We start from the raw sequence: 6,928 nt of genomic DNA, 5'->3' as shown, positions 1-6,928 counted from the left end.
GAGGTTGTGCTGATCTTAGTGTTTTTTCTGTGTCTCTTGCGTGTGAAAGCGTTGCTTTTATGCTCGTTGCACACGAAGAGAATTTTCGATTGCGTCAATAACTCCAATGGTCAAGCAGTTTTCATGTTCTTTCTCTTTCTCTCAATTTCGATTTCTTCCATCTCTCGCTTTTTAAGATCACAGATCCCTCAATAAACACAACCCGTACAGATAAGATAACGCACTGTGATTTATATATAAATATAAACAATTCAAATTTATTAGGCCAAATTATCTAAGCACAGTTGTTCAAAGAGAGATCGTCGGAGGTGAGATGGTTTTATGCCAAGATAGATGATTTTGATCTTGAGATGATTTTAGTCTGAGCACCTGCATCCTTCAGGGACCCAGTATCGAAGGATCTCTGTTCCGTTACGTCGAAACCTCATCTTATCAAACACGTGATGCTCCTGATAGAATTCGCCATTCTCATCCTGGAGAGGGAGAGGGAGAGAAAGGCTGAGATATAAGGATATATAGAGATATAACGAGATTCATTTAGTATGTATACATAGTCAATATCCAAGTCTAGTTAAGCGTCATTTTTATAGGCGCTATCTTCCTTTCAATTTCTCCTTCTTCTTTTTTTTTCTTTTTCATTCCTTTTAAAAATTTTATACAATACTATTATTCAAGCTACAATATAATAATATCATAACAAATATTATCAATATAGGATTGCACAAGCTAATAACTCACACAAACGCAAAGAGTGCCCTCTGGGGTCCACCAAACCCATCCCTTGGGTCTCTTTCGCTCTCTCTTCTCTTGGTAACGATGGAGACGTTTGCGAATGCTCTTAACTGAATAACGGAGAAATGGACATTCGTTGAAATACAGTGTAATACGTATTGATAATATTACAACAAATGAAATAACAAGTTTTTGTAGCTAAAACAAAATTCCCTTCTTAAAACAATAATATTCTTGTCGATTTTACACAGTCATGTAGATTTCGCTTTTTAGCGGTGTGTATGTTTGATGATGTATACTACACTTCTAACGATTTATTTTGGTGATGTAATATATTACACTTCTTTAGCGTGTAATCACAAATTTTACTTACGTGGGCATCAATCTCTTTATCAAGAAATATCTAGGAATGTATGCTATATTCTTAAAATAATTATATTCAAAACCGTTAATCTATAGCGAAAATGCGTAATATATACGAACTTTGATTTTTAGATGGAAAGTAGTTAATAATAAGCATATCCTTACAAATAGAACGGGATTTCTTCGTGTTCTGCTTCACAGGCCGAGACTCGACTGCCTCGTCATCGTCCTGCTCAGACTCTGAGAAGATGTCGGTGGAACTTTGGTTGATACGGTCGTCGATATCCGTACTAGTGTTGAAGGAAGCTGCCCATGATAAGGAAATCGAATCCTCGTCAAAATCGCTGACGATGATGGACTCATCGTCGTAGTCATCTGGAGAAAGAATAACACTGTTCAACGCTCGTCCTCAGAAAGATATTGCATAATACAATTATCTTGAATATGTAGGAGCTTTACATGTGTAGTAGTCCACAACCCTATTTAAACATTTTTCTATGTTTTCATAGCATTTATAAGTGCTCGATAAGCTTCTGCTTATGTGCTAATGTTGTTTTTTAATGTTGTATGTGTTTATTGTTTGCGTACTTACTTTGATTTGGTTTGGTTTATGCGCGAATATGCTTGATAATTTACTCAATTGAAAAAAATATCTATATTGCCAATCAGTTAAATCACTTTTGAAATGAAAAAGATGAAATGAAAAGATAACGGGAAAGATATAGGAGTATGATAATCGGGAGAAGAAGAAACAAAGTAAGTACTTACTGGGGTCAGTTGTATCTGCATTCTGGTTGACTGACGTCATGCGTCTGATGACGTCATCAAATGAAGGCATGGAGAATAAAGACGGACTAGGAGCTGAGACACTGGGATATCATCTACATCCTCAGTGCAGGCCAAGGGAGCGAAACAATGTCCAATGACTGAAGAACAAATGGAAATAGAAAGAAAAGAAAAAATGTGTTTAAAAACATAATTCGAAAGTAACAATTACGCAGTGAAAAGAACAGAAGGTTGGATTTCTTCAGAAGAGAAAGAGTCAGAGAGTTATTTTCATGTCATTGACATTGATTTATTGTATTTGCTTTGTATAAAATAATGAAAAGAAACATCATAAATGTAATATTATCGTAATTATTATTATTTGCCAAGTAGTTTCAAGTGCATCTACATGATATCATATTATCAGAGAGAGAGAGAGAGAGAGGGGGGGGGGGGAGGACAAACACAATGAAAGAAATACCGCCTCGCCGTGCACCTTTGGTTTTATTTGAAAGTTATTTTTAATTCTTGTAAGGTACGAAACAAAGATGTTTTACTTCTATATATTAATATTAATTACCTTCTGTCTCGGTTTCGTTTTTCCCAGTTGGCTCATGATGCTGAATCTGAGGACGATCAAATTTAACCGTACTATGAGTTCTAATTCATTCATCAAATTCATAATTATTGTCATGTTAAACCTTGCTTTTCTATATTTAAAGCCCCTCAACTTCAGTATATACCTTGTCTTTAATAAAACGTTTCAGAAATGACACTGTAATCTCAATTCTATCTTTAACTCTGAAATGAACTTTTAATGCTAACTTTAGAGAATTAAAACGAAATACCTTTTTTGATCATGCATAAGATTTTTTTAAACAATTGAGATATTGTGTCATTCAAATCGACAAATAACCTAATCTCTGTTCTGTTAATACTTTTTTAATAGTCATTCGGTACTCAGCCCTGTATTGGAAATGTGCAGGTGGCCTATTTATCTATGTATCTTACATGTACTTCATTGTAAAGTCAAAGTCATTACAAGGTGACTGAGATGCAATTGTTTTTATATTTATTTTATCCAATCTTACCGCATCTTTCTTATTCTTCAGATTTTTGTAGCGTCCCTGGTACTTGCTCTGTAAAGTACCCATGATGAATTTGATCAAAGATCACTTTGAATAATTCAGAAAAGCCTATTTTCTCGGAGAGAAATTAGCAATAGTATCAGCTCTGACAGGTCAGAAATGAGAATGTTTGGAAAACGCAAGGGAACGCGCAGCACCAGTTTCTGTGGCAGCATCTGATGACGTAACAATCAAGCGCTTACATCCAAGCGCGTCGCGCAGTCTTTTGATTGTTAACGAATAGCACGTGACACGCATAATGATGACCTCAACGAACTTTTTTTTTAAATATTATTTTCTCATTTGTACATTATTTTCAACTATTTCCATGTTTATTACAATTTAGAGCCTTTAAAACCCTTCGAGAAAAGTTCAATTGGATAAGACGGCTAAATCCAAATCAATGTGTAAATTGTGCAACAGTTAATAACTTGATAATAATCCCCCCCCCCAAAAAAAAAAAAAATGATTAAAATTAAACGTTTTTGTGTGAATGATGTTGTAAAAATCAATTCTTAGTTGTACAAAAATATTAATGTCAGATAACAATGTTCATACAATTTATTTATTGGACTGACCTCGATGTTATTTTGTTAGTTCTTTTTACCAAAATTATGACTATGTATATTTGTTGCTATTAAATGAAAAATAAAAATCAAATCAAATCAAGTTTAAAACACAATCCTTGCTGTTTTGCTTTTGCAATTTGCTTATGTTGGTGTGAAAATCAAAGAATATAAACAGTTTAATTATGATCACATGCAGTCATGTTTCATCTAATGCTTATTTTGTCTTTTTATTTCATTGAAGTCGGATTTTGATCGATGCCATTGGAGTTTTTCTCATTAAAAAAACCCCACTATATATACCGTAGGCCTATACATATTGTTCTTTCTCCTTTTTTAGGTTCTGGCTGTGGTAAGGAAGATGAAATATGTGTTTCTCCCTATCCTAGGAAATTACAAGATAATAGTTTGTCTGCCGAAGAATTCTGTCTGAAATTCTTTGATGGATAGAAACTAGATTTATAATAAACGATGGTAGAGGAAGAGAATGAGGGAGAAAAGAGAGAGTGAAGAGAGAGGGGGAAATGGAGGAGGAGAGAGGGAGAGGGAGAGAGAGAGAGATAGAGAGAGAGAGAGAGAGAGAGGGGGGGGGGGTGTTCTAATCAAGATGAGGACAAAACAAGAAGAGAAAGGGGAAATCTTAGAGAAATGAGATGCAAGGATCGAGAGGGAAAATGAGAGACAGATAAATAGAGAGAGATGGTTTACAGGGAGGAGAGAAAGAAAGAGAGATGACTAAACGAAAACACGAGGAAGGCAGAGTGTGAATGAAAGATGACGGATGGGTGTGTATTATATTGGTATATTTTTCTCTTTCGCTCTCCTTCTCTCCTCATCATTTATATAAATGAATTGATGAATGAATGAATGAATTAATTAATTTTAAAAGAGGGACGAAAAACAGTCGCTCGGGGTCCTTCAAGTCATGACTTGTATGAAAGCTAGGCTCTGTACGATATCACTCTTCTGGCATTCAACAGACAGCGCTACTAGCCTGTATATACTGCTCAGATTGACAAAGCATGTCAATATCTCATTATACTCTCATGACTTGTTTAGCTGTATAAAACAAATTAACAATGTTACTTGTCGTCGTACCAGCCCTCGAATGAAGCACCGTTACTTGTAAAGTAGCTGTCAACAAACAAGGAAAACTTACACAAGACAACTTAATCCTCGAGACGGTGCATGATTCTACTGCTTCTGGTGTATGTCTCTATTCGGTCAATCGCATCTCTTGTAATGTTTGTTTTCGTATAATCTGCTTCATGAAAAGGCGCTATAAATAGTTTTCTTGTAGTGTTATTATTATGAAGCAAAGAAGACCTAAACATCGCCTTACAGAATTAATAGGGAACTGGACACCTGAAGAAAGCAACTTTTTGATAGGAGAAAAAACAAACCGATCACCAATAATCATTATGATTTGGGAATATTGCGCAGATATGTCATGCGGAAGGTAGCAGACGATAAGACTAGACTAGTTAGTGTTCTTAACATTGTTAAAACTCGATAATGAGCTATAATTGCACAGAAACAGAAACATATTGTTCTATTGGATTTAATTGTACCATTGATGTGGGCTTCGATGGTTTTAGTTTAAAGTCTTGCAACGCATATTATGTACGAACGATCTACTGTTTAAAATGAATTTAGTCCCAAGAAAAGAATGTACATTTTGTAATGAACAGATTGAAACAGTCATACATCTGCTATGTGATTGTACTCATCTTAAAAATATTTGGGGTAGGTTAGAACACTGGATTAATACTGGAACCGGAAATAAATTAACATTTTCATTACAAGATAAATTATTTGGTTTGAAAGGTTCAAATAATTATGCATTGAATTGTATACTGATTGTGGTAGGACAGATGGTGTATACTTGCAAAATAAAGAAACAATTGCCCGACTTTGATAATATTAGAGTTTCGATTATAAATTACTTCAAAAACGAAAAGTATATTGCAAATTCGACTTGTAGAAATAATAAATTCACAAGAAAATGGTTTCAATTCAGTAATTTATTTACTTAAAATGATATTTTTTCTGTATTTGTTTTTCTTTCCATGAGTGTCAGAAATGAATTATTGATTTGTTAGTTTTCTGTCAACAGTTCAACAATACTTATAAAAATTATTTTCCAAAAGTAGATTTATCAATGTGTTAACTTTTTAATCAGTTTTGTTGTCAAAAAAGAAGTACAGTGTATTGGACATAGGCTAGTCAGCTAATGGCCATTATATTTCCCCTATTCTTTTCCTTTTCTCTTCATCATTTTTCTTGTTCTTCATTTTTCTCTCAATTTCTATTTCTTCCAACTCTCGCTTTTTAAAATCACAGACACAACCAATAAAGATAAGATAAAACACTGTGCTTTATATATAAATGTATATACAATTCAAATTTATTGAAGCAAATTATCTAAGCACGGTTTTTCAAAGAGAGATCGTCGTAGGTGAGATGGTTTTATGCCAAGATAGATGATTTTGATCTTGAGATGATTTTAGTCTGAGCACCTGCATCCCTCAGGGACCCAGTATCGAAGGATCTCTGTTCCGTTACGTCGAAACCTCATCTTATCAAACACGTGATGCTCTTGGTAGAATTCACCATTCTCATCCTGGGGGGGGGGGGGGGGGAGAGAGAGAGAGAAAGGAAGGCAGGGATATTATAATAGTTATATATACAGATAGAAGGGTAGGAGAAAGTTACATAAATAGAGAGAGAGAGAGAAAGAGAGAGAGAGAGAGAGATACAGAGAATTTAAGGGAATACGCGATGAGATGGGTTGAATGAGCGAGAGGGGTCGGGAGAAAGAGAGAAGAGACAGGAATATAATTATGATAACGTTTCATAATAATTCATGATTATATAGTATCTATGCTAAACATTATCCAAAATAACCTTTTAAAGTTTGAATAACAGAGAGCACATTACATGTATGAATGTATACATAGAAAATGGCCTGGTCAGGCGTCTTTTCCCCCCTTTTTTCCTCTTTTTTAAAAATCCATTTCAATTTTTTTAATTTCAAATTTACAATATTATAATGTCGTAACATATACATGTATTATCAATAAATACATTACACAAGCTATTTACTTACACAAACACAAAGAGTGCCCTCTGGAGTCCACCAAACCCATCCCTTGGGTCTCTTTCGCTCTCTCTTCTCTTGGTAACGATGGAGACGTTTGCGAATGCTCTTCACTGAATAACGGAGAAAAGGACATTCATTGATGAAATTATAATCTAGATATAAAAACAAACGAAAATATGTATCTTATGTAGCTGAATCGATTTCCCCTTCTTGAACAATTATATTCTCGTCAATTTAGCACATGTAGATAACAGTTTTTAGCGATGTATATT

The sequence above is a fragment of the Strongylocentrotus purpuratus genome, unplaced genomic scaffold (genome assembly GCF_000002235.5).
Source record: "Strongylocentrotus purpuratus isolate Spur 01 unplaced genomic scaffold, Spur_5.0 spur5_contig_863, whole genome shotgun sequence".
Classification (NCBI taxonomy): Eukaryota; Metazoa; Echinodermata; class Echinoidea; order Camarodonta; family Strongylocentrotidae; genus Strongylocentrotus; species Strongylocentrotus purpuratus.
The sequence above is the reverse complement of the archived record's forward strand: the minus strand, read 5'-3'. Positions refer to the sequence as shown.